The sequence below is a fragment of the Protomyctophum parallelum genome, assembly GCF_964188405.1.
Source record: "Protomyctophum parallelum genome assembly, chromosome: 6".
Classification (NCBI taxonomy): Eukaryota; Metazoa; Chordata; class Actinopteri; order Myctophiformes; family Myctophidae; genus Protomyctophum; species Protomyctophum parallelum.
This window is the reverse complement of record NC_139701.1, coordinates 43164287-43188105: the sequence shown is the minus strand read 5'-3', so window position 1 is coordinate 43188105 and position 23819 is coordinate 43164287. Positions and strand designations below refer to the sequence as shown.

Sequence of the window (23819 nt, the reverse complement as noted above, 5' to 3'; positions counted from 1 at the left end):
ATAGGGAGAGAGATGGGGGGAAGACATGTAGTAAAGGCCATCGAGATCGGCAGTCAAACCCCCGGCACACTGCCAGACAGGATTACCAGCCAAGGTGCCTGGACCACTAAGCCATTGCACCGGTCAAACTAAATACATCCATGAATTAAATTGGATTATAATGAATCCTGATGTTCATTCTTGTCAAACACCACTTTCTAAGAGAGACATTTTTAAATGTCTCTTTAGTTCTGAAAATATTATTTGCATGCATTCTGTGTTTTTGTTCTTTGCTTGTTCTTAATTCCACTAAGTTGTAATTCATCATTAATTACAGCCCTGTTTTTTCTTTGTACTGTAGCAATGCTAGACTTTATTTTCTTACACATTGAATGAATGCCAAACTGTACTCAAGTTAAAATATATATTGTCACTTTAAAATAATAATATCTCTAGGCCTAGTAGATGTAAAAGTACTAAATAATTAGAAATCGCTTGATTACGAGTAGGACATGTAAAAACACATGCAATGCAACGTATTACCGGTATTTAAATTATCATAGCATAATTGAAATCTCTAAATAGAAATAAACAAACAAAAGCAAACAATCTCACTATAAATACAAACACACAATCAATAATTTACACAAATAATTTAAATGTGTACAATGTATCATAAATGATTCTGTCCATTCTCATTCTGTGTGCGTGCGTTCGTGCGTCGTGTGCGTGTGTGTAATCTTGGATCATGTCTAATTCTAATGAATTAGTTAACACGTCTAATAGATTCATGAACAGCATCAGTAAAACATGGGCGACTATGAACAGCTAACATCACTAAAACATTTATATGACAAAATGATGGACAGACGCAAGGCTCACTCACCGCCAAGTGGAACTCCAGAATCTTCTGCAAAGGGTTCCATGTCAACCATCCGCAGCATGCTTATATTGGGTGTTTATTGCAGGCTATGCAGAAAGTAAAAGTAGCCTAGGGGTTTCCTTTCAAGGTCCTTCCATTCATATTTGGTAGTGCTTCTTGTAAGTGACAGGCTGGTATGCATGGTGGGGTGCTGGGTTTCTTCATTTTGGCAAAGCCATTACATTTACTTCAAGTCTTGTCACATAATTGTCAGGGTGGTGGGGTGCCCACTGTAAACTATTTCATAATTCCACTGCATTTCAGAAACATTGAGACTACACTCAATTTGACATCTTTAGTTATAGGCTTTAATCTGGGTGTGGATGTTTTTGTAGTCATGTGGTTCGGATGTTTATGAGGTGTTAAGTTGTAAACTAGTGCTGTAACTGTTCCAACAAATAGCCTGGCTCTGGATCTATCTTAATTTCCACGACAACTGTCTTCACTCTTGGGATACTTAATCCTTTACCGGCCTATAATTGTACTCATCATATTTCATTTCAGTATTACATTTCACCATACATGCATTCATTTCATTCAGTGGTTTTCAACACAGCATTTGAGCCACGGGGACCACCATTGATGACATTTTGCCTCTCAGACCCAGTACTTAGAATATTTTGTCCACAACTCCATGCTGTATTGATATGGTACCATAGGAGAGACAACAAGCAGTGATCAAAATAACAATTCATTTTGTTTTTTTTATATATATTTTTTTATCCCACGATTTTGTAACCCATTTTTCACCCCTGTGTCAATCATCTAATGTGATCCTGGGCTCTACACACCCTCTGCCAACCTGGAGAGAGCAACGGACTTGAACTCATGCTTCCTTCATGCCTGAGTGTCCAAGTTGCTCCAAAATAACAATTCTTCTACATTCTCTATAATTGTGCAGACGTCTTGTAAAATAAGTAATGCAGATTTAACAATAATTTAACTCTTGAGAGCGTTACATGACACCAAATGGAACCGTACAGGTCCATTTGGTCTAATTTGACACTCTCTAGAGTTAAAGATCTAGTGTTAAAGGGGTCCATTTGGTTATCAACGCTCCATCATTTAGCTAGGGACCACCTGGAACCCACGGTCCACTGGTGGTCCCCGTACTACTGGTTGAAAACCACTGATTTAATGAACAGTAACTTAATAATTGCACACTCTGAGCCTCTCACAACCGATACAGTCTAAGCCGGTTGTTGTCACAGCTTGCCTATATCAAATCAAGATATTAGAAAGTAGCCCCCGGGCCTCATACACACACATCAAACGCACATTCTGTGTTCTGTCCGTGTTTGATGGCCGCCTCAATGCTTTTCCAATGGAAGTCAACAATGGAAGTTTGACCAAACACTTGTGTTTGATGGAGGGAGGCACTTGTGTTTGATGGAGGGAGGGGACGCAATCAAACACAAATGTTTGGTCAAACCATGTGACTTCCATTGGAAAAGCATTGAGGCGGGCAGGAAAATCATTGGTAAGAAATGGAAGTCTGAGGTTTTGCCTCCAGCACATGTATGGTTCACTCAGCTTGGTTTTGTGGCTGCTTTGGAGAGGTTATCCTTTAAGATGAATAATCAGTTGGATGAATATGATTCGAAGTGGGACGTGTTCCTCAGTCATGTTGCAGGTCCTTTGGTGTGATCCATGGTCAGGCAATGCCCTTTTGATTGTTTATTGTATTAGTATACATACAGTATGATACGGTTGATGATGCTGCGTGTTTGGTCGTGTAAACTAATTTAAACGTTTTATTTGTTTATCTTGTCTATCCTTGTTTTATATTATGTTTCTGTGTTCTTACATAATGTCCATGAATACGTATTCTGTTGTTGTTGCTTGTGTTTGTATTTTATGTTTTCTGTTTTCTGTGTTTGTAAAAAATCTAAATAAAGTACTGATCATAAAAAAGGAAAAGCATTGAGGCGGCCATCAAACACAGACAGAACACAGAATGCATGTTTGACTGTGTGTATGAATATGTAATATGTAATGTATCAGTATGAATACATGTGTACCAATATAGCGCCGCCCATGGCAGCTGTGGTAACTGCATTTGTAACTGTACTCTGCTGTTCACCGAAACAAATTCCTAACATGTTTTACATGTATGGCAATGAAGGCTTCTGATTCCCACAGAGACAAAACATCGTGTTTCGAATGTGTGACTGCAGCCTTAACCCTAATTAGTCAAGTCAACTTTTTAAATCAATTACTCACCCCATGAAGCCTTGAATACATGGACATTTTGTCGCAATCCTGATATTCCAATATTTAATTAATGAATTGAAGTAGAGGCCAAGGCAATATGCAACATGGACTGTAGTTTGTCTCTGCGTCTGTCTTGCAGTCTGATCATAAACTTTCCTTCATTTCCTTGATGTTGAACTTGACCTTTTAGTGCTGGTTAGCTCTTATTGTTATTTATTTATTTTGTACAATAATGTGTATTGTTTTTTTTTTTAAGTAACTCCAAAACAACTCTGTGTAATCACTGGGAGGTCTACTACTGTCCAAGTACATATTTTAAATATAGCATTGAGATTAAGATTGACCTCCTATTTTACTTTAAATTATTATAAATGTTTGGAATATTGGTTCAGGAATTTGACACAACATTTCCATGAATCCATATAAGGCTTCATGATGTGAGTAATTGAGAGAAGAAAAAACACATGTGGGTGAGCTACGTCTTTAAGCTGGCCTCAAACAGGACTCAGGAGTATTAAAATCTTTTAAAAAAACAAAAAAAAACAAAAGGAAGACCTGGAAATCTGGTTGCCTCTGCACACCACAGAAAAATCTTATCAGATTATCTCATCATTATCTTATTATTATCTTATACATGCATACAATGTTGTGTCTGTAGAAACTCTCCGTACTGCTGCTACCCCAAAAAGGGCATGCACGCACACATTCCTTACAGGGCCATGGTGTGCTGTGCTGTGTGTGCGTGTGTGTGTGTGTGTGTGTGTGTGTGTGTGTGTGTGTGTGTGTGTGTGTGCGTGCGTGCGTGCGTGCGTGCGTGCGTGCGTGCGTGCGTGCGTGCGTCCGCGCGTGTGCATTTCATTTTTGCATAAGTAAGTATAAAGTACATTTTTATTCATAGCACTTTGCACAGAGAAAACCCGCAAAGTGCTTCACATACAATAAAATACATCAATTAGAACAATATAACAAAATCACAAAACTGTACAATAGAACTCAGCAACATACAGAAACAGCAGGGATAGGCTACAGAATTACAACAAAGGATATATCAAGGATATTTCGCAAATGCACGTCTAAAACAAAGGTGCTTCATGGTTATTAAAAATAAACAGGTCCTGTTCAAAAATGAAATAAAATATTTGAACTGAAGTCTTGTTGTGTACGTGCAACCCACTACCGTTATTGTGACATGTTTTGAACTGGTATAGGGCACCTACAGTCAGAGCGTGATTTGTAAAAGTAAAAGTGGTTATTAAAATAATGTCCACAGACACTGCAGTAGCTCTATCTGATCGGGTCCTGTGGCTGGGCATTCCAGAGTCTGGTTGCTACAGCCTGTGAAATGCTTTGTCGCCTTTGGTTATATATTTGGAGGGGTGAAGAATAGACGCCATATGTTGCATGTGCTTGACCATGACCATGCAGAACGCCTTACCCCAGGACTGGTGGTGGGGGTAATGTGACACCTTCGGCTGGACATATGGTTAACAGCCTGGCAGCCGCATTCTTTGTATTAATCGGAGGCGGTCTATGGATGGCTTTACTGAGGGCAGGTGAAAAGTGAATTGCAACAGTCCAGACGAGAGGACACAAAGGCACGAATAAACATGTTTAATTCAAGGCCTGAGCGCAACCACGTTCCTGAGGTGGAAAAGTGCATGTGCGGCCTGCCCGGGTCACCGAAAAAGGTTGGAGCGCAAATTGTTTTTCAAGCAGTCAGCCATTTAGGGCCGATACTGTAATGAACACCTTGGTTTTGGCCCCACTGCAGAGACTATAGGGTTTCAAATTTTCCACAGTGACTCCGAAAATGGCCATATTTGGAGGGCAGGTGGGGGAGGGTTATCTCTGCACTAGTGTTTATTTAGACAGTACATTTAGATTTTGTATTAGTCATTATTTAGTTTTACTCACATTTTAGTCATCTGGAACGCTTTAGTGTTAGTCTAGTTTTAGTCGACTAAATATAAGATTTTAGTCGAGGTGATTTTGTCTTGATGGCGTCGTAATGCCTGATTTTACACTCTGAAAATCGCAGATCTACAAGGTCACAGCGCGTCGTGCTGCGATGCGTTGTGAGCTTGTAGATCTTCTATTTTCAGAGCACAACCAAACATAAAACGACTTCTCTTTTGGTTCTCTTGTCCACTAGAGCACTATAAACCTGGGTGATTTTCACCCGGACAATTATTAAATGATGTATGATTTTCTTAATGTTGCCGATGTCTGAGGTGGGTGGGTCCTTGCGTACCTCCAGGATGCTCAGTGTCATCATAGATAGATGGTAGGTGTGTTTCCCTGCCCACATCCCTGTTTTCATTTATTTATTTTATTTTATTGAGGGGCGCTAGCCTCTCCTATATATACAGGTTTAATGTTTTTTTTTAAACGCCATTGGCAATTACATCATCATGTCCCTAACACAAACATTAAATGCCATTAACAATAAAGATAATTTAATGTTTGTTTTGTCACCGTTTGTTTTACATCATCAGTCATTACATCACCTAATCATAGCAACATGAGTTATACTTTAATATATTCACTTCACACGGTTGTGATTTTATACTATGTATGCAAATTGATATACATCAGGTACAAGGTGTGCATAATGGAACTTAGAAATGGCTTGTGCCGAAATTGTCGTCAGGTCAATCATAAAAAATGATTAATTTATTTTTAAACTGTATATTTGAATATTGGCTTGTTGTTTGTTCCCATGCAACATCTCTCTCCTTCTCAGAAATGTGTGCATCTGATAGCATTCAGGTCAGGAGGGTCGCTCTCTTAAAGGTCACATATATAGAATGCTGATCATTGCTGGCGAGAGGTTTTAACCGATGTGTTTATAGCTTCAATAATGGCAGCCTATTTTTGAGCCCCTCCTATGTTCAGCTCTAGTGTAGATAGAACACAAACATTAAATGCCATTGACAATGAATAGAGAATTCACGTCATATGCAGATGAGTAAATCTGCACTTTTCGTCCTACACAAAGTCTGAGCAAATCGGTATTTCTGTTCAGCTCTAGTGTAGATAGAACACAAACATTAAATTCCCATTGACAATGAATGGAGAATTTACGTCATATGTGACTGAGCAAATCAGCTATTTTTATTAAATTCCCGTTGACAATGAATGGAGAATTGACGTCATATGTGACTGAGCAAATTGACATGTTGCGTCATGATGATGCACGATTATTAGAGCGCCCCTCACTTCACACGGGTGTGATTTTCTTTTTTACAGGCAGGTGGGTTTGGGTGAATTTCATACATCAAAATAGTAAAAAATGGCAAGTTTAGGGATAAGGGATATGGGTGGCGCAAGATGGAGCCCTAATAGAGTATAGACAGAATTGCGCAAACTTCGTTCACTTCATGGGCCCGTTCTAATGGCGGCCTCTAGCGCTCCTGTGGAAGCCGAATGGGGACAATTCCCTGAACCGGATGTTGATAGAATGCATGGATTCTAATGGAGTCCAGCGGACAAGGCATGAAGAAACATCCTGTATTAATGACTGACCTTCGTAAAAAAATAACCGATGTGGACAAATGAAAGAAGATCATGTGTGCCACAGGCTATTTTCGCTTTTCGGACACTTTGTTTTCTGATTTGCAAACTATATCATTATATTGACGTCTCAAAATAGCACAATACGAGTTCCTGAGCGGACAGTATTGCGATCATCATTGACAAGCTGTTAAGAACTGAGATTCTCGCGATAACAGCCTAAATACATTACTTTTAATACTTATAGGTATTATTATCATCGCATTCAATTTGAATTATCTCATCAATGTGTGTTGATGTGTGTGTGTGTGTGTGTGTGTGTGTGTGTGTGTGTGTGTGTGTGTGTGTGTGTGTGTGTGCATAATGAGAACAAGCCTAGTCCTGAGCACCGTCATGTGAACGAATATAGCTATCATAGACGCTGCTGAGTGACATTCTTGCTGTATCATGATTCCAAGACATGTGTCATAGGCTTGTGATTGTAACATAACTGCACCCATAATGTTTGTGTGCTTGTGCATTTTCCTTTGTGTGGACAAAATTAAATTCTTAAAATGTGTGTGTGTGTGTTAACTGTCTGAATGTTAACTATCTAAAGTTCTAAACTATAGTTGACAGAACATGTTGTTTTTCCAGACAGAAAGGTGTCCACATGTGCTGACATACGGTCTCCTACGTGTCCATTTATTATGAATGCAGGTATGTTGTTTCATTGTGCCAATGGTGCAATTCATCCATCCATCCATCTTCAACCGCTTATCCGTAGTTGGGTCGCGGGGGCAACAGCTCCACCAGAGAGCTCCAGACTTCCCTCTCCAGAGCAACATTAGTGACTTCCTCCTTGGGGATCCCGAGAAGTTCCAAGGCCAGTGAGTCGATATAATCCCTCCATCTGCGCCTTGGTCTGCCTCGGGGTCTCCTCAGTGGGACGTGCATCGAGGACCTCCCTAAATACTCTAAAAAAGGTAACAGTTCATGGTAAAATATGCTACATGTATTTCATATATAGTTTTTTATATTAAGATAACAGTCTTGTTTTATTTGGTTTTATTTATGTAAACAGTTTAAAATCCACTATACGATCACTGAATCAGTCAGAACACTGTGTATAGTATACTATCTAATTCTGAGAGCAATGGGGGATCCCCAATGAGACAGAAAAGTGATTTTGATGCTGACATACTCCTCCTATCTTTTATTATGAATGCAGAATAAATAACGGACCTGCCGCTGAGCTGTTACCTGAACTCTGAGTGTGTTTAATTCAGATTCTACAGTAACATTAGGTCACATTGGTGCCGTGATCCGGATCGGGTTTCCCCGTGGGTATAGTTGGGTATAGCCTCAGCCTCAATATTAAAAATAAAATGATAAACTCAATGTTACTATAATACATTGTCAGGGGACAGATCACACACGCACGCTAGGCATGTGAATCTCGTCTCATGTCACGATTCGATACGCATCTCGATGCACTGCCAGCGATACGATACTTTAGCGATACATGGAATCTCCTGGCGATACGATGCGATACGATTCACCCCTCTACCGATACGATGCGATTTGATGGCGATTCAATTCTGGACATTGCGATACGATTCACCCCTCTACCGATACGATGCGATTTGATGGCGATTCAATTCGGATTTATATTAAAGCTCTATTAATTTCCCAAAACATGTAAAAATGCATTACATTTAAATTCAAAGCAATTTATTGTTTTACTGTAGGTTAGTATTATAGCTATGCATCTCAAACAACCCAACTTATAGAATGCTGTAAGTAAACAAAGGGTCTGCTCTCTGCTGGTTATTGTGGAATTGTTAGATTACTAATAATCATAGGCTATAGTATAATTATTATATCTCAAAGGTCAATTTGAGGTTTTGAGTATAGAGGGTTCAAGAGATTAAAATGTAATAGCCTATCGTTCATCAATTAATGTTACCAACATATAAATAGAAAAGAAACAAATAAACAAAACAAAAATTACAGGTCACATTGTAGTGTTGTCAAACAAGTATATGTCTAATTTAATCTGCAACAGTTTTATAATATAATTGCCTATGTATAGTGGGGGTCCCTACTTGATCTCTCACTCTCAGCTAAGTGGTCCTTGGCTTGACCTGAAAAACATTGAAGACCCTGGCCTGCATGTATTATTAACGTTATAAATACATAGCAGATGTACAAGCTCACAACGCGTCTCATCCACGCCCCGCTGTGAGCTTGTGGATCTGCAATTTTAGGCGTGCAACACCGTCTTGCTGCAGAATATAAGGTTTCTATCCCAGAGAACAGCAGTGGAAAGTTGTGAAACGGTTGTAAACGACTTTAAACGCAAGCAGTACACCCTGCTGTGGCGTTGTTGTTGTTGTACACGTGTGTGCAGACTGCAGAAGCTTTCTTTAATTACAAATTGATGATGATCGCGACGCAGATTTGCGTCGGATAATCAGCAAGCACAGCTGTGGAGTGTGGATCATTACCAGCAGTCCAGCACGCAGCGCTACAGTGAAAAGTCAACTGATCGACGGACAAAGCTACTCGGACAGCTATTTTATAAAGCTAAAGAGTAAAGGTGGTGCTTCTTGTTTAATGCGTGGGGCTCACTTCTGTTAGTCGTGGGTGCTCTTTATAGTCTGAGTCTGTTTGTTGTCTCAACGTGTCTACTCTGACTGCACCATCATACGGTAGCTTCTGTTCACTGACTGTGGGCGCGTTCGGAAATACCACACCGGAGCACACTCTCCTATTAGTTTGCATTGCACAGTGGGCTCAGTGCGCTATTTCCGAACGCGCCCTGTGTGTGCGCTGCGAGAGACCTTTTTTTCCTTCCTTTTCTGATGGTACGTTGAATGCGCCTCGGAAACACAGGATAGGGTGAAATTTACCATGAAAAACGGTGCAACCACGGATTTTACCGATGCAAGCACTCCGCGAACGATGCATCGAGATTTCACCCGTCAATTTTAGCGATACACAGTGAATGAACCGATTCACTCGCATCGCGCACGTCATAATCGATGTATCGATACGTATCGATTATTTTCCACATGCCTAACGCATGCAGTTGCCTCTCTTCCTGTCAAGTGTAGCTTATATTGTTGCACGTTATGTGGATCATTTAACCACCAGAGTGTTTGCCCTAGAGCGGCATCTAACCCTCAGCCTCCCGTGGCCGTGAAGGTCGAGCCCAGTGAGCCAGAAGAAAAGGTGAAAAAATCGAGCAGAGACGCTCATCCAAAATTCATCTGTCCCCCCGCAGCTTCAAGAAAAAATGAATGAACCTTCCACCCCAGTGAATGTTCCAGAGCTGAAGAAAGCTCTGGCCAAGCATCCAGACCGCTGCTTTGTGCTTTATTTACTGTCAGGACTGATCCACGGCTTCTTTGCCGGACTGTGTAGGCTTCCCTCTAAGATCTTTGTTTGTAAGATTCTGCAATCCCCCCCCCCCCCCCCCCCCCCCCATTTTGCAATTGTGGCGCCCCCTATGGATGAAAATGGAATTGCTTTTGGCTCTGTGTTGATTAAGCCACCCTCAACTTGTGATTCGGGGTGGATTTAGCCTCGGTCCCAGGCTTACTTATCTGCGAAAAGAAAAGCCTGGTCACAACCTAAGGCAGAGAAGCTATCGACGGTTGTATCCTCCGGAACAGCCGTCAAATGTATTTCCCCCGGATACGATATTTTCCAGACCAATCACAACACTTGTTTCATTCGCGGAGAATGTAAACTGATTTGTAAAGCATCAACGATTTCACTTCCGCTAAAATCCTGCAACTTCCGCTGATAGTCTTTTCAGCTTAGGTCTTGCCCAAGGTGGGGTGGATTTGGGTGGATTGGACATTCCGTTCGTGATTTGTGGAGTTTTTTGGAAAATAGGCCCCTCCCACTAACTTTGGAAGCTGATTACGGACGAACGATACGGACTATCACATTTCTGTCTGTGTTGTTTTAATTGGATAGGTCCCGAGATCATGTGTACCGATTTCTGTCCTCCTCCAGATCTGCAGGAGGAGGGGCAAAAATAATTTTAGGTTTTACGACTTACGGTTCAAGAGTTATAGGGATAAACGTAAACTGGGCTGTTATAGCGCCACCATGAGGCTGACTGATTTTCGTAATTATTATGAACCTCCCTGCCAAGTCTTGTAACTATAGCTGTTATGGTGTCAGAGAAATAAATACTTGATTTGGACTTTTAGATCTTCCCATGTTAAGTGAATGGGGAAAATTTATTCACAAATTAATTAATTAATATCAATTCACTAATTAATTAATAACAACTATACAAGATATCTAAGAAAAATTCCCGATGTAGCCAGTCAATTTGAGATATGGCTCAAGTGCGTGCGACAAAAACTGGGAGGAGTAGCGAATCAAAATAAAGTGTATCTATAATAATAAATAAAAGGTAAGGGGAACAATAGTATAGTTGCCCATAAGGCAACCACACTTCAGGGTGTCAGTTTACATTATAGAAAACTTCCTACCTAAGAAATAAAATTACCCCGGGCCCTAACTAAAAGTCCCTAACCGTATGAGAAACAAAAATACAATTACTAAACCTAACTAACCTAAGAAAATTAGAAAATTAGATCACAAAACAAAAGTGACTAAACGAGTGTCCAAAAGAGCTGGTTGCTTCCATCCAAGGAGTGGGCAAGGAAGCAAATAGCGGTATTTTGTGACAACGAGGCGGCCGTCCACATTATTAATAAAGGTCGCTCTTCAGTCCCTATCATTAACAGGCTGGTTAGGAAACTCACTTGGTCTAGCGTTTTGGGAAACTTCTCTATCCGTGCTTCTCATATTCCCAGGCTAGATAACAAAATTGCTGACGCCTCGTTTGAATTTCAGGAGTTCAGGGACCTGTGTCCCACGAGGCTGCCTCATTCAGCTTGGTTTGCCCACCTTTCGTTCAAAGCACGCTAGACTAGACGGCCGCTTGCAGTCTTTTTTGAAGTCTGCTTCTCACTATATGAGGATATAGGACTTTCTAAAAACACATTAAAAGCATATGATGCTGCCTGGTCTTTTTTCCTCTTCTTTTTGTGCAGCTTTTTCTAGTTTCTATGCTGCCTAACAATATCCCCATGATCTGTGCATTTATAGTCCATTGTGCAGAATCAAAAAGACTTCAGCCTTCCTCAATTAAAGCATTGGTCGCTGGGGTCCAGTTCCATTTGAGATGTTTAAACCCATCTGTCGGTAGTCTCCTCGGGAATCCATCAATTAAGCTCCTCTTCAATGGATTAAAGAAAGCCCACCCTCAAGGCAATGATACTGTAAACGTCTTCCCCCCAGCGTGTTTTCCACTTAAGATCAGGGTGTTTCAGTCCATTCGTAGACTCTCTTTTGGAAGCTGTCTTTCTATCAGCGTTTTATGGGTTCCTTAGATGTGGGGAATACACTACTTGCACCGATATATATATATATATTTTTTTTTATATGTTTTCTTGTGGCTTTCGCCCTTTATTTTATATATTTTTATGGAGGGATAGACAGTAGGCTGACAGGAAATGGGGAGAGAGATGGACACACACACACACACACACACACACACGCAGCAAAGGCCGTGAACCCGCGGCACACTGCCAGACTGGATTACCAGCCAGGGTTACCTGGACCGCTGAGCTGTCAAGGCTCCCACCTCCCCGGCCTCCTCCCTGTAGTTCTTAGTCCAGGGGTTATGGGCAGGGCTGCACACAACTTTTTTGGTCTAGTACTCAGAGGAGCACCTGGAGGAGTTGCTTGGTGCTCCTAAAATGCGGCGACCCGTCTCGCCGGATGGATAAAAGAGGGATGAATAACTTATAGCAAAACAATATTTATTGGATGAGTGGGGAGTCAATGGAGGGTATTGCAACTCTAGATTTAGCCCTAGAATGGCTCTTGTTGTAGATTCATCCCATTATTAAAAATATATAAATTTGCTAAAATCTAGGTCCATGTGTGGTCCAGTCCTATGGAATGCATATTATAATAAAAACAAGTTAACAACTGAATACTTCCTAAGGATAATATGAGCATCAAAGCAATATTTAGATTTTTTATTATTTTGTATTTAAATAACCAATCTAGCCTACTAGCTCACAACGTGTTGCGACACGTTGTGAGCTTGCAGATCAGCTATTTTTTTAACATGCGACACATCGTATGGCGAAGCATACATCAGGCTTCCCTAGTTCCCTTTTGTTTTTAGCTGAGGCGACGTACGTAGTCAGACAGTCAGACACACATGGCTCCTCGGTGCAAAAATAAACAGTGTACACTACCCGACTTTACGATAATAAGGCACAGTATGTCGAGACACGGTGTTCATGTTGGGCAGCAGCAGTGCCAGTCCGCAATGCTTTAAACTCTTCCCACTCCACTATGTCGGAACTAAAACCTTAGTACCCGTAAAAGTCGGTGGCCGGTGCCTAGGCTGTGAGAGACGCTAATATGGTTTCTGCCTCGGATTCGGGTTTTGAGACGGCATCGCACACGAGCAACCATGCTGCTCCAACAGCCGGAAAACAAACACAAGCACAGCGGCAAATGGGAAGAGTGCAAAGCATCCAAAGCATGCCCTTTTACACCGGGGACTACAGTAGTTTGCTATCTGAAACGGAGAAGACGAAACTATTTGTGTAAGGTTTTCCTGTCAACCGCCCTCCGCCTCCTCCCAGGCTCCCAGCAGAAAGCAGCATGAACTCCTCCCCCTTTTGAGTAAGGACGCGCTGTGATTGGGCTAGTAGCCACTTTGAGTGGCAGTCGGTGGAAAATGCTCTCGCCACAGAATTTACTAGTATTCTGGCCATAATAATCATTCTAGGCGGCCCCGGCTGTTGGTACGCAGAAGCGCTTCCCGGCGCTTGATTGACAGCGCATTTTGAATTTTGACGACGCATGCGCGGTGGCGCACCACTTATGTGCAGCCCTGGTTATGGGTTATCATGGTATTGTCGCGATTGTGTAGTTTCATTATGTTGATCATGTGTTGATGTGTCATTACTGTGTATTGTTGTTCATGCATTATTGTATCTTTGGCTCTGCTCAGGGGGGGTCGTTGATATCAGAGCTGTGTCTCGGTGCACAGTTAAGCGGAGATGTCAAATGTGATATCAGACCTGCGTCTCGGTACGCAGATCATCTGATATGACATGAGCAGAGCCACACCGCCATACTAACATGCAATAGCTTTGCAATAAATGGTCTATGGTCAATCTGAGTGTCTCCTGTCTCAATGAATAATAATAATTATTTGTAATTGTAACGTACATAAAAGATGTTCCATTTCTTATTAGCAATCAAAATGGGGGTCAGGGGTTGTTTTCTCCAATCCTTTCAAAATAAGAAGCAAGCAGATTAGCTCCACACTTGAAATTCACACACTAAAAAAATTAAATAAAAACACACTAAATTGAGCCTGATGTGTGCACAGAGCAGGAAAATAGAACAATATGCACAGTACAAAGTATAGGAGGGTGTCACGCTGTGTGCATAGAGAAATAAGCTATGGAAAAAAAGAGAATAGCACTCAATTCAGCCAGCAGTCTCACTAATATTTGAACTGAATTGTCTCAGTGGACTGAGTAGAAGAGAGGTCGAAAATGGAGACATATAGCTGCATGTTAGCCAAAGTTAGCTTTTTTAAATACCTTTTGGTAAACAAAAAAGATTAAGATGAAATTATGGAGATCATTTCATCTCTACCCACAGAACCATCAAAACCTTTGCTATGCAGCACCCCCTGGTGGACAGTATTGTGACATTTCAAACATACTAATTATGCCAATGGTGACAATCTCACAGTAAAGGTCCCTGCAAACTGATTTTTAGCAGCGTTTCTCCGTCGGGTTTTCCGAAAAATGCAGTGTGCAACCACCTTTAAGCTATAGAAACCAGAAACACAACTATGAATCTGTGAATCTTTGAGGTCATCAGAGTTGCCCAATAGCCTATATACAGCCAACTAGACCTGTTACTTGTTACTTTTTAGAACAGAAAAAGTAATCTGAAAGGGTGTCACTTATCTGGTAAACAAAACAAAAACCTCTCCAATTTAGGCCTGACGTCGAAATAAAAAAACGTTCACTCTGAAAGAATATATATTCAAATATTTGTGCCTCATGGAGGAGGCTCCTGTGCTGCGTCTTCCGGGTGCACCAAGATGGCGGGTGGTGGATCGTTCATAACAAACGGAGGAAGCTTTTTTCGCTGGATTTTCACAGATTAAAAGCCCAAATAATTCAGCGTATGCTCTAAAGGTAATACAACAATCTCGGCAGTGAAGGGGGGTTGATTAAAATGCGGGTTACGCGTGTAAAACAGTCAAAACTGTTTTAAATTATCTGCAAAATGTCAGATAAAAATGTAGTGATTTGGGCTAGAACTCATACCGTATATTCTCTTGTACTGAGAAAATGTCATTATGAAAATGAGGACGACACCTCCCTGTAAGACCTGGATATATTCCTACTCTGTGGGGGCTATTTATATGCAAATATCATGACCAATGGCATTGCAAGACTAAACAATGAACATCAATGATGATGTTTAGGTGAAAAAAGAACAGAAATCAAATAATAATAATTAAGTAATTAATTAAATGAAAAATGTTGCCGAGAAGCATCGTTGGGTCTTACAGGTAAGTAAGTCAAGTGCACAGAAACAATGCACAGTACAATCCTCAGAGTGTTAGTTTATCCAAGGACCCTTAAGGGTCTATTTGCATGAATCAGAGGATTTTTACAGTTTAATCGTAATAAACGGGGTGGATGTGAAACAATGTGAAAAGTTCCAAATGACCGCACGTAATTATCTTGTACGCCCTCTAGTCCAGGGGTTCTCAACCAGGGTTTCCTGGTTTGTTCTCACAGGTGTGAGACCAGCTGCAAACGACTTCTCCAAAAAGATAAAGGAAACCCAGATCTACTCAACATTAAACATGCCAAAACTAAATTATACACTACTGAACAAAATGTATTCCATGTCCATCTGCAACATACTTATTTTATTGCCATCAAGAAGGTTTTATTGAGTGGTGCAACCACTCCAAGGAACAGCAATGTCCGTGTCCGCCTATGTAGCCTATGTGATGCCTGATGTATGTGACGTTAATGAGCACGAGTATGGCTATTACGCTGTTGTGCCAGAAACAGAGATAGTGCTGTACTGTTGCCTGCTAATGAGAGAGAGAGAGGAGGGGGGGGGGGGGGGGGGAGGGGAGTTGCAACACTCAGTTCACACGGGTGTGATTTTTTAAATTAGCGTATTGCCATATATGTATGTTCTTTTGCAGTTGGAGGAGTCGGAGGCTACGGATAGTTTTGACTTGGATATTGCTGTCACCAACCCAGAGAATGCTATTTCAAATATTTCCCTGTGATTTACAGAATTCATTGCCTTTAGAATATTAAAACGTTTAACACTCAACACTATTTCTTTCTGGCCCATTGCTCGACCAGACGTCTTTGCCAATGTTCAGGAACAAGACCCTTTCAGTAAGGAGGCGTTTCAGTGACTTCCTGGGCTTGTACGAGAAGCTGTCAGTCAAGCATAATTTGCTGAATGGCTGTGTCATTCCATCACCGCCCGAGAAGAGTGTTATGGGTGGGTTGCATAGAGCGCCGAAGTCCTGACGTCACTCGCTCTTCCCCTGATTCTGCCCGGTTCACGCAAGTAATTTCGAGAATAACATGGGGTCATCTTAAAATTGTTTCATATAAGCATTGTGGTCCAAAAATAAACAAGCTAATTCAGTAGCAGTAGCAATAGTGTTTTCTCTCAGTCAGTTGATTCTTCATATACATATGAGTGAAACGGCCAGGATGACATGTTTATTTTTCAAACACAGTTCTTATATGAGGCGATCTAAAATCCCCCTATAGGGATTACAATGCAAATAATAAGTACATGAACCCGTGAATTTGCGCCCTCTACCGATATTGACGTCAGACTTCGGTGCTCTATTGTCCTCCTGTTATGTTATTCACCAAACACGCTAGTTCGTTTGGTGAGTTTTAGTTTGTTCACTGTTGTATTTAACTTTGGTTCAAACAGGAATGACCGAAGTGAAAGTTGGAAAGGACGACTCTTCATCAAGTCGAGTTTGTGCAGAGAAAAAGAGCGGCTCTGGAGAGGTGAGGGTGCTGGTCTTACGTGCTTCATGTAGGGTCCACTTCATCCTAATGATTCCATATGTCCTGTTTTGCAATCCATCGGCTGAAGACAAACCTTTAGTGTGCCAGTCGGAGCTCAGTCAGTGGATCCACGTCCAGCTCTCGATCTGCCTACAGCTCTCCCAAGGCCACATGTCTGTCCTCTCCCAATCGAGACAGAATGGCGAGGTCTATCACTCTTCTGAGACTGAAAGTGTGAGCTCTGTAAGAAAGAACGTAAGGCTAATGAATATACTGTATATCAGGGGTGGGCAACTGAGTAGATGGTGAGAGCCACTACATTTCCACACTCAATCTGGGGGGCCGCATTGTTTATCGGCAGTCCCGCCAGTAGTACCCCATCACTCAAATAGCCCATAATAGTCACAGAGCATGTGACTTATATGCCTTGGAATGTGTTCTGAGGGCAGCATTCAATTTCATTGGTCCTCAGATGTGATAAATAAGGCATACAAACAATTATAATTCATTGTAACTTTGTTTTTATTCCATTTTAAAACGCATTTAGTAATGCTTAATAAATACAGCTGAATTTGAAAGTATTGCTGTAACCCAAATATCAATGTCAAAAATTACCTAAATTATAATTAAGGCTTCTATTAAAATAAATGTATGAACTTCACTGCTCAACAAACACAAAGCAGCATTCCTGCTGCATTTCACTACAACAGTAAATCAAAAGTGCAATAATACAAAAAACAAAACATTCCTGAGTGCTTCATATTCATAACATGCATTTCTGTTATTAGTGTTATCTGAACACTACAAAACAAGTAGCCAAGTGCAATACTCATCAGAATAATGAATTCATTTTAGTGCAATTCCACATGCCTCCCATTCCGACATGTTTATCAAACTGGCATGATATCAATAATGGTGTTGTCTTTAATGAGACACTTGTGGTCTCTCTTGTTGGCGCACAATAGAAGGAATGTCAACTTCAAATAACGTCCTGTTTCTCTCCTTTGACTTAATGTGCTTCATGTTTGAGAAATTGCTCTCACAGATGTATAGTGCTCCCAAACATATACTGGCCATAGAGAGGGTAAAGTCCCTGAGGAGTGGGAAGCGGGGCTCAGGTAGCAGTTTCCAAAACGAAATTCCCTTCTCATTTCTCAAAAAAAGGATCTGACTGTAGCTCGCACAGTTCAAGCTGCAACGTTGGGGGCTGCTCTGACACCATAGTGGTGAGTCACAACCAACCATATAGAGGGTATGCGCGTGACATCATCACCATACCCGGAAGTTATGCGGGAACGCCTACTGAGTGGCAAAAGACTACTTTCATAGCCCATGCATCCACACAGAAAAGTAATATTTGAATGACTTTAAACAACATTAAATTCACTTTGTCACTCTCTATGCCACTCGATCTGCCATTCACTTTATGCATGCGCATACCCTATCTTGCAACTGTCTACACCAGGGGTGGACAACTGGCGGCCCAGGGGGCAACATGCGGCCCCCACCTTCACTTCATGTGGCCCTCAGGTTAATGTCAGAATACTGATATAGTATTGGTTTCAGCTGTTACAATTCCACAACATGCGAACATGACCCGCTGTAATTGCTTCCGTCTAAATTAGTAGCTCATTGCTCAACACAAGTATAATTAAAAGGCATTTGAAATGACATAAAAATGTTAATTTTCAGGATTCCAATTCAAAAATAGCAAAAAATAATTCAAGATTTCAATTTGAATATAGCATAAATAGTCGATCTATAAGCTCAAAACGGGGTGCATACTTAGTTTAGACATTGGTTAGACATGGGTTAGGCATGCTGCCCCTTGGGAGGTTAGGTTTAGCGTGAGGGTTTGAGATGCGACACGTTTTGAGCTTGTAGATCGGCTATTTTTGCTACGACAGTACTATATGGCCCTAGTGAGTGAGTGTGGAAATATAGTGGCCCTCTCCATCGTCAAAGTTTCTCACCCCTGGTCTACACTCTACAAGGAAAGAAGGAGCAGAGCTCAAGCATTGACTGTATTAGAATTTAAAGACTCAATTGTATGGTCCATATGTCCATCGCTTCTTTTATTTCCAGATTGAGAAAGAGAAACTGTCACTGAATGTCCACACAATAACGTTCCGTCAGGAGCAGTTCATTTGTTAAGGTCAGTTCAAAGGAATGCTCCAAAAAACATTTTTAACCAGGATTTCTCCTGTTTCAATTGAGTTATTTTTGTTATGATTGACTGGCTGTTCTGCTTAAAGGTCCTTAGGCCTACCCATAAATAAAGGTGATGATGATAAAGCAAGCATTTGTCTACTCCCATGTTGATAAGAGTATTAAAAACTTGAAAGGGATCTGTTTTTTTCTTATAATTTTTATCCCTCAATTTTGTAACCCATTTTTCACCCCTGTGTCAATTATCTAATGTGATCACAATCTATACGACACCAACTTAATTGGGAACAGGAGAGGAGCATAAATATTGCTGCTTGGTGACATACTCTTCACACGCAACACTCCTTGCTGCCTGGATTACGTGCAGTGACAATTATCACCCTCCCCGCCCTGTGTGTGTGTGTGTGTGTGTGTGTGTGTGTGTGTGTGTGTGTGTGTGTGTGTGTGTGTGTGTGAGGGTGTGTGTGTGTTGTTGACCTATTAGCTAAGGACATAAGTTAATATGTTTCATCATCTGCCAAAATGTATAAGCACTCACATGTTTATCACATGAAAATGATGCCTTTTCAGATGTCACAGCTAATACACCAGATATTGTTGTTGTTGATGAGGACAGTATAGAGAAGTGACCATTTTGGAAGTGTGTGTGTGTGTGTGTGTGTGTGTGTGTGTGTGTGTGTGTGTGTGTGTGTGTGTGTGTGTGTGTGTGTGTGTACTGTGCAGATGTCTACCAGTGATTCCTACAACTCAGCAGCCATGAGTGAAGACCTGAGCTATGCTGCCCCCTGGAGGACTGCTGCCTGCATGACTCCCATCTTCACCCTTGATGATAACAACTGCTGTGTGTGTGTGTGTGTGTGTGTGTGTGTGTGTGTGTGTGTGTGTGTGTGTGTGTGTGTGTGTGTGTGTGTGTGTGTGTGTGTGTGTGTGTGTGTGTGTGAGTGACTCACAGCCTGTCTCAGTGTCAGTGCAGTAGTTGTTATCATCAAGGGTGAAGATGGGAGTCATGCAGGCAGCAGTCCTCCAGGGTACAGCATAGCTCAGGTCTTCACTCAGGGCTGTTGAGTTGTAGGAATCACTGGTAGACATCTGCACAGTACACACACACACACACACACACACACACACACACACACACACACACACACACACACACACACACACACACACACACACACACACACACCAAAAAAATACCAATACAAATATTGAAGTTAGAGACACCAATTACTCAGACAATGATTTAGTATTGATAATCCAAAATTAAGTAAAATTAAAGCAAGGTTATTGAAGGTTTAAAATAAATAATATGATACTACTACGTATACGTGATAACATATATTTTTCAACTGATATAGAATTCTTTTCATCTGATATGCATTTTTTTCTTCTTTGAGAAACTACGAGTGGATCCTGGACACTTCTAAACCGATGGGACTGTATTTATTTTATAGATAGAAGCATTTACCATACATTACCATGCATTTACATTCAAAATATATATTTTTTTACCTCCAATGACTATAGCATATAGCTGGTGGTGGTGGTGTAGCGAATCTTGTGGACCAGACCCATTGCAAGATGCTCTACTCTGTGGTCAACCCTAAGCCATTCCAGCTTGTCAAAGTGTGCAGGGGTGAGGTGGGTTCGGGGGTGAGGCCCAGTAGAAGCCTGACAAGTTTGTTTTGGGAAGTCTGGAGACTAGTTTTAAGGGCCTTTGAGGTGCTATAGTACCAAGGTTAGGGTTAGTATAGTCGAAGAAACTTTGTACGAGGGCTCCTGTTATAGGGTCTTCAAGGTGTTTTTGTTGACCAGTGAGGAGATCCTGTATAGGGATCTTGTTCTTTCGTTGACTTTTTTTATTAAGTTGGTGGCCATTTTATCACCGGAAACATTTGCCGCCAGGATGGAACCTACAGTAGGTAGGTATAATTTCATCTTTCCGTGTGATAATATTGTGACCCACTCTAACCAAGAAGCCATCTGATGTATTCAACCATTCAAGAGCATAAATACTCATGTTTGTACCTGAAAAGTGGAGATTTCAATGAAGATTCTGGAACACCGTCTCTTAGAGCTGAATTCCAAAGCTCCAAATTTCAGTACAGCCTGGCGGTGTTACGGTGGCATTGGTGACCTGCAAAAATGTGTGACAATCTACATCACATAACGTTACGTCAGTATCCGAAAGTAAATCATCATTGCGGTTTGCGACTCTTGCGAGTAGGGAAAAAAAAACGTGCTTGCCGGTTTTTTATTAGCAGAGTTCAACCTAGCGGTGTATTTCGGCCTCGTATTTAAAGACCTCCATGTAAGTTATTATGTGAAGTCCACAAGATGGTCACATATTTCGTACGCTACTAGGTGCCCTTTGAGAGCGGTTTAGAAGGAGTCCACATTTTGGTGGCATATGAGCGAAATATGAATTTAGTCCCTTGTTTGTGCTGAATCTGTGTACTTTCATAATGTTGTTGACATTATGAAAGTATTTAGACAGGTACATCTTGGTGGTGTAGCGAATCTTGTGGACCAGACCCATTGCAAGATGCTCTACTTTGTCGTCAACCCTAAGCCATTCCAGTCTGTCAAATTGGGCAGGAGTGAGGTGGGTTCAGGGAGTGAGGCCAAGTAGTAACCTGACCAGTTTGTTTTGGGAAGTCTGGAGCCTTGTTTTAAGGGCCTTTGAGGTGCTTAAACTCTTTCATGGGACTTCTGTTCTGTGCGGTAGGCTATATAGTTCATTCTTCACAAATTGTTTCACATTTTATAGGATTTATGCATTTAATTTATAACAATGTATCTGCATGAATTATCCTTGGTCACTGGATCTTTTTTTTTTCATCAATTACCTGAACATAAAAGTAAATAATGGAAACATATTATCTTAAGATAATATTTACTACCAATTACTACCAATTGGCAGTAAACTTGGTGTTTTAATATACAATGTGTAAAGGATATCAGGTCTATTGATTATCTTGCTAGTAACCTTGGTGGTTTTCCACTGTAGACCAACCTATAGAAATCCTGCTTTCTATGTACTGTTGTGTTCAGAGCTCATAATCTGCTCTACATACTGTGTGGTTTCTCCTGTGTGATAGTGCCCCCTAGTGGACTGCATTCATTCCTGCACGGATAACCATCCATCATAACTCAATGCCTGAGTGAAACTCTTCACTGCAGGTGTTCCTTCTGTTCTCTGGACTATTTATAGGAGTCAGAGATATCTGATTATTTGTTAGTTTGTTAAATATTATTATTATTATTTATAGGAGTCAGAGATATCTGATTATTTGTTAAGTTTGTTAAATATTGGTAGACATTTTATTTTGACATAATTTTTTTTGAAATGTATTGAAATGTATTGAAAAGATTTCCAGCACTGGATGAAATCCTCTACGCCAGACTCACAACAGACATAAATACATTCACAAGTGCATACATACATACATACATAAATACATTGGTATTATTATTTTTTTTCTTTTTTTTTTACACTTTTTTACACACAAACCAAGTTCATGTGGACCCGCCCTCTTTGGTTTTTTTCTTATATCTTATACATAATACACTTTCAAGTCCCGTATTTACCAGTCTATGACCTTACAAGCCAGCCCTATCGTTATACAAAAAACCTTTTGTTGACCAAAATGTGTCAAGTCTATTCTTAAAAGTATTGACTGAAGGAGCCTGGACCACTTCCTCCGGAAGTTTATTCCATGCTCTGACAGCTCTAAGTGTAAAGAAATTATTTATCTTTTCTGAATGACAATTTAGTGGTAAGAGTTTAAGAGAATTCCGTCTCAACTCATACCTGCTGTCCCAGAAATGGACAACAGGCTCGGCTGTAAAGTCATATATCTGGTGAACAAGTTTATAGACCTCGATCATATCTCCTCTCTGCCTCCTGTACACTAACGTTGGTAACTGTAAAAGTATCTTAACCTTTCTTCATATGACCTTTCTTTCAACCCTGGTATTAGTTTAGTAGCCCTTCTCTGAACCTTCTCTATTTTCTCTATGCATTTGATTTTGTAAGGGCACCAGACCGAGCTTGCAAATTCAAGATGTGATCTCACCAAGGATTTATATAATGGAATAAATAGTTATTTTCGTGAATTTAAAAAGGTTCTTCTTATTATCGCCAACATGGAGTTTGCCTTTTTTTACTTTTTCAGAGATGTGCATTTCAAATTCTAGTGAATCATCAAGTAGAGGAAGCAAAAGATATAGGGGTATATCTTTTGCTTCCTCTACTTGATGAATCACTAGATCTCCAGCTGTATAATTAACCAAGTTGTCAGTTTTTTTCCCCAATGTGCAGCTGTTTAAATTTATCTGGATTTAATTTCAGTAACCACCTGTCACACCAATTGCTGGTACTCTGGAGGTCAGCAGACTGACCTCATGCTTCCTTCTATCCACACTTTTCCTGGGCTGTGTGTGCTCCAGTTCCTGTCGATTTGATCCAATGAAATCCAATGAAACTGGTCAGATGACCAATGATATCCAATGAAATCAACAGGAACTGGAGCACACACAGCCCAGGAAAAGTGTGGATACATGAGGAGTCCAAGCTGCTTCTTTACACTTAGCCTGGAACTCACCTATGGTATTTTTATGGCATAGGCAGCTCCCGGCAGGATCTGCCGGGAGAAACTATGCGCAGCTGCGTGACAGACTAGTTACTAGAGACTAATTACTTAGAACGACAGAGAGAGAGAGGAATGTGTGTGTGTGCACGTGTGTGTGTGTGTGTGTGTGTGTGTGTGTGTGTGTGTGTCAATTTAACAAAGGTGCAGACGATCAGAAATCAGCAGAGAGTGAGCAATGTTTGCGCTACTCTATGCCGAATTGAAGTGGACCCAGACTTTTTTTTTCTCCCTGGA

The 23819-nt window shown here is 40.9% G+C and overlaps 1 long non-coding RNA gene across 1 annotated transcript; it reads right to left on the bottom strand.

The window, feature by feature from the left end:
• Positions 1-16593: 16593 nt before the first annotated feature.
• Positions 16594-21054, bottom strand: LOC310860292. The gene is made up of 3 exons (XR_014569364.1): positions 20959-21054; positions 19881-20019; positions 16594-17002 (listed from the first exon to the last, which is right to left on the bottom strand). It is a non-coding gene; the product is annotated as an uncharacterized lncRNA (long non-coding RNA).
• Between the last annotated feature and the right edge of the window lie 2765 nt (positions 21055-23819).